Raw genomic sequence first — 12632 nt, forward strand, 5'->3', positions numbered from 1 at the left:
GTTGATCAGGTGGTTCCGCAGTTTCCTTGAGAGTGTGTGGCACAAGCTGTCAGCATAGTCTGTGTGGTATGTAGATTGTAATGGATTTTCCACCAAATGCATCCGATGAAGTGAGCTGTAGCTCACGAAAGCTTATGCTCTAATAAATTTGTTAGTCTCTAAGGTGCCACAAGTACTCCTTTTCTTTTTGAGAATACAGACTAACACGGCTGCTACTCTGAAACCTGTGATTATGCAAGGCACTGAATTTAGCCGTATAGAGTGGAAATCTGTCAACTTCATGAAAAAACTCGCACAGATACAGACAGACATCATCTTCCTCTCCAAATGCAAACAGATGGACATCATACCGAAAGGACTGAAGGTAAAAAATCCATTACAATCTACATACCACACAGACTATGCTGACAGCTTGTGCCACACACTCTCAAGGAAACTGCGGAACCACCTGATCAACATCCTCTACAGCAAACAGGGAAAGATTAAGAATGAGCTCTCAAAACTGGATACACTCATAAAGAACCAACCTTCCACACAAACTTCCTCGTGGCTGGACTTTACAAAAACTAGACAAGCCATTTACAAAACACACTTTGATTCTCTACAAAAGAAAAAGGACACTAAGCTATCTAAACTACTATATGCCACAAGGGGCCACAACAATGGTTCCCGTAACCCACCCAGCAATATTGTTAATCTATCCAACTATACTCTTAGCCCAGCGGAAGAATCTGTCCTATCTCGGGGCCTCTCCTTTTGCCCCTCCACCCCCACGAACATGATACAGTTCTGTGGTGACCTAGAATCCTATTTTCGACGTCTCAGACTCAAGGAATATTTCCAACACACCTCTGACCAACATATTAACCCACAGAGACCTTCCTGCCAACACTACAAAAAGAAGGATTCTAGGTGGACTCCTCCTGAAGGTCGAAACAGCAGCCTGGATTTCTACATAGACTGCTTCCGCCGACGTGCACGAGCTGAAATTGTGGAAAAGCAGCATCGCTTACCCCATAACCTCAGCCATGCAGAACACAGTGCCATCCACAGCCTCAGAAACAACTCTGACATCATAATCAAAAAGGCTGACAAAGGAGGTGCTGTCGTCATCATGAATAGGTCAGAGTATGAACAAGAGGCTACTAGGCAGCTCTCCAACACCACTTTCTACAAGCCATTACCCTCTGATCCCAGTGAGAGTTACCAAAAGAAACTACAGCATTTGCTCAAGAAACTCCCTGAAAAAGCACAAGAACAAATCCGCACAGACACACCCCTGGAGCCAGGACCTGGGGTATTCTATCTGCTACCCAAGATCCATAAACCTGGAAATCCTGGACGCCCCATCATCTCAGGCATTGGCACCCTGACAGCAGGATTGTCTGGCTATGTAGACTCCCTCCTCAGGCCCTTCGTTACCAGCACTCCCAGCTATCTTCGAGACACCACCGATTTCCTGAGGAAACTACAGTCCATTGGTGATCTTCCTAAAAACACCATCCTAGCCACTATGGATGTAGAAGCCCTCTACACCAATATTCCACACAAAGATGGACTACAAGCCGTCAGGAACAGTATCCCCGATACTGTCACGGCTAACCTGGTGGCAGAACTTTGTGACTTTGTCCTGACCCATAACTATTTCACATTTGGTGACAATGTATACCTTCAAATCAGCGGCACTGCGATGGGTACCCGCATGGCCCCACAGTATGCCAACATTTTTATGGCTGACTTAGAACAACGCTTCCTCAGCTCTCGTTCCCTAATGCCCCTACTCTACTTGCGCTACATTGATGACATCTTCATCATCTGGACCCATGGAAAAGAAGCTCTTGAGGAATTCCACCATGATTTCAACAATTTCCATCCCACCATCAACCTCAGCCTGGACCAGTCCACACAAGAGATCCACTTCCTGGACACTACGGTGCTAATAAGCGATGGTCACATAAACACCACCCTATATCGGAAACCTACTGACCGCTATTCCTACCTACATGCCTCTAGCTTTCATCCAGATCATACCACTCGATCCATTGTCTACAGCCAAGCGCTACGATATAACCGCATTTGCTCCAACCCCTCAGACAGAGACAAACACCTACAAGATCTCTATCATGCATTCCTACAACTACAGTACCCACCTGCTGAAGTAAAGAAACAGATTGACAGAGCCAGAAGAGTACCCAGAAGTCACCTACTACAGGACAGGCCCAACAAAGAAAACAACAGAACGCCACTCGCCATCACCTTCAGCCCCCAACTAAAACCCCTCCAACGCATCATCAAGGATCTACAACCTATCCTGAAGGACGAGCCATCGCTCTCTCAGATCTTGGGAGATAGACCAGTCCTTGCTTACAGACAGCCCCCCAATCTGAAGCAAATACTCACCAGCAACCACACACCACACAACAGAACCACTAACCCAGGAACCTATCCTTGCAACAAAGCCCGTTGCCAACTCTGTCCACATATCTATTCAGGGGATACCATCATAGGGCCTAATCACATCAGCCACACTATCAGAGGCTCCTTCACCTGCGCATCTACCAATGTGATATATGCCATCATGTGCCAGCAATGCCCCTCTGCCATGTACATTGGCCAAACTGGACAGTCTCTACGTAAAAGAATGAATGGACACAAATCAGACGTCAAGAATTATAACATTCAAAAACCAGTTGGAGAACACTTCAATCTCTCTGGTCACTCGATCACAGACCTAAGAGTGGCTATACTTCAACAAAAAAGCTTCAAAAACAGACTCCAACGAGAGACTGCTGAATTGGAATTAATTTGCAAACTGGATACAATTAACTTAGGCTTGAATAGAGACTGGGAATGGATGAGTCATTACACAAAGTAAAACTATTTCCCCATGGTATTTCTCCCTCCCACCCCACCCCCCACTGTTCCTCTGATATTCTTGTTAACTGCTGGAATTAGCCTACCTGCTTGTCACCATGAAAGGTTTTCCTCCTTCCCCCCCCTGCTGTTGGTGATGGCTTATCTTAAGTGATCACTCTCCTTACAGTGTGTATGATAAACCCATTGTTTCATGTTCTCTGTGTGTGTGTATATAAATCTCTACTCTGTTTTTTCCACCAAATGCATCCGATGAAGTGAGCTGTAGCTCACGAAAGCTTATGCTCTAATAAATTTGTTAGTCTCTAAGGTGCCACAAGTACTCCTTTTCTTTTTTAGTCGGGTTTGAAAATCTTGGCCTAAATGACTTGGTTAAGATCAGAGACTATGTTGTTAATGTTAACAGCACAGCTGGGAGTAGAACCCAGGAGTCCTAACTCCCAGCCCTTGAACTAATCATTAGGCAGCGCTAACAATTTTTTTTTTAAGCAAGCTTTTTGGCTATATGCCACCATCTTCAGAACTGAGTTAAACCCTTACAGCCTTCTGCAACAGGTTCACACGTCAGAGGGCAGGGCACTTACATTACCTGCTAGCCACCTAAGCTAATAAGCCCCTATTACTATATTGGCTACTTGAAGCCTTGTTTGAGGAGCAACAGCAAGGAAGCAGGGTCCAACCCCCACAGCCCTCCCATCTCCTCTGTGCTCCTGAGCTGGGGACGATACTTCAAAAAGGCTCATTAATTTTTCCAAGGAACTGAGCGTACATTATGCATTCGTCTCCCCAGCTGCAGCCAGTCTGACTTATTAGCAATGTGAAAGGTGCTGGCAGAGGGCATTTGTAATTGGTATTGCTGGGAAGTCAGGCTTCGGCAGAAACCTGCACTGCCATTACCAGCAGTGGGCAGGGACGTACACCCTTTATTCCCCCCCCATACACACCCTTTATTTTTGTCCCAATTCCACTGTGAAAGAGGAACTCTGACTCAGCGCATACAAGAGGAAGATTACAAAACCCTGACGGTTTAAATGGCAATCCACCCCCATCAGACTATGGCTACGCCTGCCAGAAGTCAGCCGAGGGTCAGGGATCAGCATGTCAATATCAGCCATAACACCAACCAATCCCCAAGCCCGTCTGTCCCCCGGCTCACTGTCCCAGCATCTCTTTTTGGAACGGTGAGGCACTCGCTGGCTCCCACACAAACGGAACCGGCCACTCAAGCTTCCTTGTTTGTTTTTAAAGCTCTGCCATCGAACCTAGTGTTCCTGGAGAGGAGCCAGGCGGCACAGACACTGCTACCAAGCAGGCCTTCCCACACTGCGCACTGTAACCCCCTGCAATGCTCGACCTGGGTGCTCCTCAATCTTGGACTGCAACTCCTGAGATCCTGTGAGCAGTCAAGATAGTTGTGATCTACTGGGATGAGTCCCTGGATTTACAGATTCAGACGCTGGAGGCCTTGTGCTCACTCAGGCCCTGGCCTCTAGTATTCACTTCCCATGCTGGCCCACAGCCAGTCTGCTAAGCTTCAAGGCTGTGTATTCACTCAGGCTTTTGCTTGTGTGTGTGTGTGTGTGTGTGTGTGTGTGTGTGTGTGTGTGTTGTGGGGAGGGACAGCTAAGTTACAGCTCATTTATAGTTTGTCATAGTCAGTAACACTTCGCATAGTGTGTGCGCGTGCGCTTGGAGTCTGTTGGATGAGAGGGTTTTTATAAATTTAAAAGAAAGCCTCTTTCTAGACTTGATGCTCCCTCCACAGCCCCCCGTGGTCCCTCAGCGCTGAGCCATCGCACCTCCTGCTCCTCCAGCATTGCCCCCCCAGCCCTGCCTGTGCACCTCAACGCTGAGCTGTTGCACCTCCTGCCCCCCCAGGCCTGCCCGTGCCCCTGAGCTATTGCTCCTCCTTCTCCAGCCCTGCCCCTCAGCACTCAGCCATCACAACACCTCCTCCTCCAGACCCGTCCCCGCAGCCCTGCCCATGTCCCTCAGCGCTGAGCTATTGCCCCTCCTGCTCCTCCAGCCCTGCCCGTGCACTTCAGCGCTGGGCCATTGCACTTCCTGCTCCTCCAGTCCTGCCCCTTCCATTGCTCTGCTCAGGCCCCTCAGCGCTGCACACAGAACTGTGCCAGAAACAGAGCCACAGGAGATGACAAAATGGCCTCCCACAGGGCAGTGCGTCAGCACCAACCCTCTTCAACATAGATACCAATGACCAGCCCATACAGAGCAATACAGGCATTTTATATACGAACCAGTGAGGAGGACTTTGCCACTGTTGAGAACAGACTGACGTGCTTTGAGCAACCTCTATATCAGCGGTCTCCAATCTTTTTACGCCCAAGATCACTTTTTGAATTTAAGGGCAACCCAGGATCTATCCTGCCCCTTCCCTGAGGCCCCTCCCCTTCCCCAAAGCCCCGCCCCACTCACTCCACACACACACCCCCATCATCCCAGGCTGGGATAAGGGGTTGGGTTTCAGAAAGGGGTGCAGGCTCTGGGCTGAGCCTGGGGCAAGGGTTTGAGGTGCAGAAGGGGGTGAAGGGTGCAAACTCTGGGAGGGAGTTTGGGTGCAGGAGGCGGCTCCAGGCTGGGGCAGAGTGTTAGGGTGAAGGAGAGGGTGTGGGCTCTGGGAGGGAGTCTGAGTGCAGGAGAGGGCTCTGAGTTGGGGCAGGAGTGTAGGAGGGAGTACAAGGTGCTGGCTCTGAGAGGGGGTCAGGGCTGGGGCACAGGAGGGGGTTCTTGGTGCTGGCTCCATAAGGGGGCTCAGGGCTGGGGTGCGGCCTCCTGCTGGGCAGCACTTACCTGCGGCGACTCCTGGTCGGCGGTGCAGCGTGGCTGCCACTAAGGTAGGTTCCCTGCCTACCCTGGCCCCAAACTGCTCCCAGAAAGGGCCAACGCACCCCTGCGGGGGGCAGGCAGCATGTGGCCCCACACACTGCCCCTCTCTGCAAGCACGGTCCCTGCAGCTCCTATTGGCCACAGCTCCCCATTCCCAGCCAATGGGAGCTGCCGGGGCAGTGCTTGCAGAGAGGGGCAGCGCATGGAGGGAGACCCCTGAGGTGTGCTGGTGGCTTCTGGGAGTGGTGAGGGGCCAGGGCAGGCAGGGAGCAAGCCTTAGCAGCAGCCACGCCAGAGATCGTGATCGACCAGTTGGTGACCACTGCTTTAAACCTATTAGAATAAGAACCAGGCTTGTGCCAACCCAACCAAGACACAGGTGATAGTCTTTCACCTACACCATTGAGAAGCCAAGAGGAAACTAATCACCACCTGGGATGCAATCCCATCGAAAATCACCCAAACCCTGGTTACCAGGCGGTGACATTGGACTGAATACTTTCCTTCAAAGCACATGTAGAGAAGATAAAAGGAAAGCTCCCTTGCAGCTTTGCCAAAGCTCCTTGGTCCTGAACAGTAACACCTTTTGCTATTCCACTCCCACTCCCTACCCCCAGGTTCTCCCTATATAAAAATCTAGAGCCATGGTTCTCAAACTGTGGGTCACAAGTTTGTTTTAATGGGGTCACCAAGGCATTAGACTCCCTGCTGCCCAGGGCTGAAGCTGAAGCCTGAACAACTTAGCTTTGCAGGGCCCCCTGTGGTGTGGGGCCTCAGGCAATTGCCATGCTTACCTCCCCATAATGCCAGCCCTGATTCTAGACTCTAAAATCTAGAGTGACATAGGGCACTGGGGTCATGTAGTAATTTTTGTTGTCAGAAGTGGGTCGCAGTACAATGAAGTTTGAGAACCACTGGTCTACAGAAAATTTAAAATATGGGGACTAGGTCACTTACACAGTCCATACAGTCTACTGAAGATCAGCTTACCACTTGACAAACAGGCCAATAATTACAGCCCACTTCACAGTGAGGCATTTGATTTAAGAAATCAGGTGAGGAGAAAAGATCATTGCCACTGAGAACTAAATGCTAATTTTTTTAACTTCAAAGCAGGAGGAATGTGGCAATGTCCCATTATTATTAATCTGCAATGTCTTCAATCAGGGATAGGGCCCCATTATGCTAGATGCTGTGTACACACACACACACACACACACACACACACACACAATAGTTCCTGCGCAAAAGAGCTTACAATTTAAGTTTAAGAGGCCGGCCTTTCTAACAATCAGCCAGTAACACACAATTTGATCTGGTGGATGTTGGTGAATAAGTCCATTTCTGACTGCTCCAGACTTTATTCTTGGTTCTAGACATGCCAGCATAGACTGCCTGGGGTGCAGACAGGTAGCTTGTTACAGCAGCATTTCTGTGACACTGCAGTTAAGGTCCCTTAGGATTTTCCTTAGGATGCAACCTGATGTTTATAAAGGGTTAAAAGAGAGAGTTTGGAGAAGCTGGAAAGGGGATGGTGCTGCAGGCTAGGTGCACAGCTTCTGATGCAAGCTTACAGACTATTCAAGGAATATTAAATCTCCCTAAGTCATCCAACAGTCTTCATCCTAAATGTACCCCTTTTGCAGGAAGTTGGGAAGAACACAGCACAGGTGGTATGGGAAAATTGTGGGCAGAAGATGGATATTCCATGGTCAAATCCTGCTCTCTGTTACACTCCAGATTCACGCCAGTAACTCAACTGAAGCCAGTGCACACTCATTCCAGATTGACATGGTGAGGGCACAACATGGCCCCATGTCAGTTTGCAACGGGAAGTCAAACAAATGCCTGCATGTCTCCTAGGCAGACAACAGCCTATCACATATGTGATGGGAGCAAGAGGACTGACGCTTTGGCTTGGACATTTGCATGCCAACGAGCTATACGTGCTGTAGGTTAGTGGCATAGGGAGTCAGTCTAGAACAGGTTCCCACTTTTGACATGATCCCTGCTGTGCATGCAGAAAGGGTGGGGTAAAAAGTCTGAGGTGTACTGAGTAGATCATTTCCAATCTTGGGGCCATTTGCAATAGAAAAGAGCCATCTGCCACCACAGCCTTGGAAAATGGCTTCCCAACGGCATCAGGAGGGGAGAAGTACTTACAAACACTGCAGGACCAAACAGGAGGCTGTCATGATGGATTATTTACAAGGGAATATGAACACTACTAACAGCCATAGGAATGGCACAAGAGGGGAGGAGAGATTTCCATGGTGCCATCCATGCATATTACATAATACTGGGTGGCAGGTAGCTACATACCAAATTCTAATACTAAAATTACAATCTAGCTCTCTTCAATAATCCCTCAGTAAAGAGGTGACTGAATTTTGAGGACCCTCCCCCAGTATTAATCAGTTGTAATATAAAATGTGCTCCAAGGGCTTACTTACACACACAGTGACATGTGCTTATCTAAAGGTGTTACTTTAAACCAGTTTAGCTAAACTCATGCAAAAAGCTGTGTGGACACTTATTTCAGTTTAATCTAGCCACTCAAAACAAAAACGAGTGTCCACACATGGAGTTGAGTTGTTTGCAAATGTGTGTAGACATCTTCTAGAATACCCTTTCAGATCAACTGTGATCTTCCCTTATGCGGCACACCATCGGTTTACACACCAATCCAATCATATTTATTCAGACTGCTAACAGTATATATACATACCAGGCACTGGTGTGCTCTGTGCCAACTTCTGTGTTCACCAGGTGCCAGCACCTCTGCTGCTCTCACTTGCAGTCTCCTCCTAGGCACCTTCCAAATTCCAGAAACCAGTTGGACAGACACCTTTCCTTACTGGTCCATTAAAAACCACCTGCAATGCATATGTCAAACAGTGGGCTTTTAAAAAGAAAAGGAGTACTTGTGGCACCTTAGAGACTAACAAATTTATTAGAGCATAAGCTTTTGTGAACTACAGCTCACTTGGAGAAAGCCTGAAAAGTAATTTAAAACACAAAACCAAGATTTCTGCTTGATTTTTACTTTAAAAATATCAGGCGTGTTGAGGCTGGTAGAATAGGAGGAATTTCTGGGCCTCTCAGAGGTTGTGTGTTGTGAGCTCTCTCACCTTAATTGACTCTTTAACAGAGACATCTTTTCTCCAAATAATTTATACTACATTGGAAATAAACGTGTTAAAAAACAAACAATTTTTTAAACAGTGACAGGCCTTGTCAACATTGGGAATTTGCCCCAATTCCAGTCACGAGTGCTCTGGCAGTTACTGACGTAGGTGCAGTAGTGCAAACCCTAAGCTTTATACAAGGAAAGCACGAGATGCAAATGGAGTCTAAACACATGGGGTTTTCCCCAGTGCAGCTACATCATTTTCAGGCCACTCATCACGGCAATCAGAGCAAGAGCCTGATACAGACAAGGCATAAAAATCCCTTCTCTGCTCAGCTTTCAGTCTCTTCTCCAGTGAGGTCATCATCTAATTAGCCTTCCAATTGCCATGGAGTCTTCCAGGGTCCACACGACCTGGGTTTCTCAAGGAATGAAACAAGCAGACTCTTTTTTAACAAAACCTTTCAGAGGGCCTCAATCACCATAAGGAAAAAGACAGAAGCCCAAGATATTTTCCCCTTCTACAGGTCATGTTTCACAGGGTAACTGTACCAATACAAGCTGGGGTGCCGAGTGCTTCGTGATAGCCCACAACCCTCTGGGAGGGGAACTCTCTGGGGGGCTGGAGAGGACGAGGAGGAATAAAATAGTTTCGCTATCATAGTACCCAAGTTGTTCTATTCATAAAGCAGATGGGGGACTTTCCCATTAATTATTAAGCAGCAAAAGGCACTGTCCTGCAGCTGCCAGAGGTTACAGCAGGCCTATAGGCCACAGCAGGCTGGGTTTTATGGAGTGCTGCTGGCAGCCACATTTCTTTAGGGACGGCCAGTTTCTATTTATCCCCCTCTTGCCCTATGTCTAGTAAGCTCACATGCTGCTGCAGTGCTCATGCTGTATGTAACAGCAGATCTACCCACAGATACTGCAGCTATACCGTGGGTGGACTAGCCGGTGTGTGCACAGCTTACAGACTGCTAGCTAGCTAGCCAGCCCCTTGGCACCCACCGAGACCCCAACACCAGATGAGGCCTGCCTGCAAAGACGTGTCCTTCTGAAGAAGGCTTCTTGGCTACCAAAAAAAAAAGGGGGGGGGGGCAGGGAAGGAAAGCGGTCACTTGCTTGAGTGATAACAGTTACCACTAGTTCTTGCCCACGGTGCAGGACTCACGGGATGGAAAATTCTAGGGCCTGTTCTGCAGGAGCTCAGACTAGTTGGTCAAAGGGGTCCCTTCTGGCCTTAAAAAAATAATCTCTGGAAGAGGGAGAGAGGAGTTTGTAGCTCTCAAACAGGGGTGACTTTAAAGCAAAGAGAAATAGAAAAAAACCACTAACATCTCCACTTCTCTGTTCCATGCTGGATGCTGTGGCACACACGTGGTGGAGTCGGAAAAGCCAGAGCCCAAGTGCTTGTAGTTCGAGTCAGTCTCGTGGAACATTCACCCCCTCTGCCCTCATCACCGAACTAACATCCTGCATGCAGATACCTCAGAATGATGCCAAATGATGTACATCAGAAGCCAAACAAGATACAGAGTCAAAAGCCATTGGAGGTTATTGTTTGGCAGGAGAGGTGGAAAGAACGGCTGGGATCAGCAATGCCAAGCAGACCGCCCTAGCACGGATCTGGAGCTGCTGCTGGATTTCCTGACCTCATGGATTTTCTCCCGTAGCGTGAGGGCTGCTGGCTCTCATTCAAAGCTGTCTAGGAAAACCTAACTAAGCGCTTCCGCCTGGCAGCAGCCGCTCCCAGTCCAGTAGCCCGCAGATCCTCCCCCGCTCTGTAGGTTTCCCAGGCAGTAGGAGCAGCACGGCTTCAGGAAACAAGAAACATCTGCCAGCCATGCACAAGAGCCATGAGAATGGAGCTCTCTGCCCCAGACCTGGGGTAGGCTTACCCAGCCTGCGCTCTTCTTCCAAATCAGAGGATTGTGCTGGGGAATGCGTGCAGAGAGCTTTCCCCTTTAACCCTTCGTCTGCCTATCACGCAGGCAACCATTCCAGTTTATCAGACTCTGGCTGTGCACTCCACCCCCATTCAAATGCATGTACTCACTCCCCCCACCTACGAGACTTGGCCTGCTCCAGACCAGGCTCCAATGTGGACTATAAAGTGCACAGCTGAACAGGGGGTGGGCAGCGACCATGCATCAAGGCCCAGCCAAGGGAGGGAGAGGGGAGCCAAGAGTCCGTCACAAACCCAGGCCAAACTACCAGGGCTGGGAATCACTGAATCAGTACCCAGAGCATAGGGAAGACTCCAATGGTGAGATATCCAGCTAGCCCAGTCATCCCACACAGACTGGGTCAGCCAGAGCCACAACTTCACAAGGCCTCACTACAAGGCACAGTGCCAGCCACAAAGCATAAAGCAATCAGCAGACCTGGGTACTATTTCCAGCTCTGCCACCGACCTGCTGGGTGACCTTGGGCAAGTCACTTTCCCCTTCCCTGTCCCTTTGTCTTGTCTGTTCAAACCTGAGCTCTCCAGGGACCGTCTCTGATCTACACATATGTACAGCACCAATCTCAGTTGGGGCCTCTAGGCAAGACAGCAATACCAATAACAATTATTGTTTTGCTAGATTCTAAATACACTCAGGAGAGCACAGAATCATAGACCTGAAGGGCTGGAAGGGACTGGCGAGGTCATCTAGTCCATCTCTCCATTCTGATGCAGGACCAAGTAAACCTAGACCATCCCTGACAGGTGTTTGTCCAACCTGCTCTTACAAACCTCCAATGACGGGGATTCCACAACGTCCACCTGGAAGCCTATTCCAGAACTTAACTACCCTGATAGTTAGAAAGTTTTTCCTAATATCTAACCTAAGTCTCCCTTGCTGCAGATTAAGCCCATTGCTTCGTGTCCTACCTTCAGCGGACATGGAGAACCATTGATCACCATCTTCTGTTATGTTAAGGGTGGTTATAAAGACAACATACCAGGTCCTCCCCTCACTCTTCTTTTCTCAGGGCAATACATGCCCAGTTGTTTTTGTTGTTGGGTTTTTGTTTTTTTTTTTTTTAAAAAACCTTTCCTCATAGATCACGTTTTCTAAACCTTTAATCACTTTTGTTGCTCTCCTTTGGATTCTCTCCAATTTGTCCACCTCTCTCTGAAAGTGTGGTGCCCAGAACTGGACACTACTCCAGCTGAAGCCTCACCAGTGCCAAGTAGAGTGGAACAATTACCCCCCGTGTCTTACAACACTCCTGTTAATACATCTCAGAATATTAGCCTATTTCACAGCTGCATCACATTGTTGACTCATTGCATTTGTGATCCAGATCCTTTTTCAGAAGTACTATCGCCTAGCCATTTATTCATCATTTTGTAGTTGTGCATTTGATTTTTTCTTCCTAGGTGTAGTACTCTGCACTTTTCTTTATTGAATTTCATCTTGTTGATTTCATACCAATTCTTCAATTTATCAAGCTTGTTTTGAATTCTAATCCTGGCCTCCAAAGTGCTAGAAACCCCTGCTAATTTGGTGTCATCCACCCATTTTATAAACATTCTTTTCACTCCATTAGCCAAGGTATTAATGAAAATATCAACTAGTACCAGGTCCAGGACAGACCCCATTAGCTACGTCCTCCTTATTTGACAGAGGACCAACACTACTCTTGAGTACAGCCTTTCAACCAGTTGGGCACTCATTCTAGATTATAATAATTTCACCTAGACCAGTGGTTTTCAACAAGGGTACGCATACCCATGAGGGTACACAGAGGTCTTCCTGGGGGTACATCAACTCATCTAGATATCTGCCTAGTT

General features: G+C 48.2%; 1 protein-coding gene across 3 annotated transcripts in view; it reads right to left on the reverse strand.

Moving 5' to 3' along the window:
• HRAS (HRas proto-oncogene, GTPase) overlaps positions 1–12632 on the reverse strand; it is an 88731-nt gene that overhangs the window by 23703 nt on the left and 52396 nt on the right. For 2 of the 3 annotated variants that reach the window (XR_006281870.1, XM_043515858.1), the window contains exon 3: positions 8448–8597. The exons of the other annotated variant lie outside the window; for it this stretch is intronic. The gene's annotated coding sequence lies outside the window, so the exon portion shown is untranslated. The remainder of the gene's footprint in view (positions 1–8447; positions 8598–12632) is intronic. 3 annotated transcript variants of the gene reach the window in all.

Source organism: Dermochelys coriacea, chromosome 6 (assembly GCF_009764565.3).
Source record: "Dermochelys coriacea isolate rDerCor1 chromosome 6, rDerCor1.pri.v4, whole genome shotgun sequence".
NCBI lineage: Eukaryota > Metazoa > Chordata > Testudines > Dermochelyidae > Dermochelys > Dermochelys coriacea.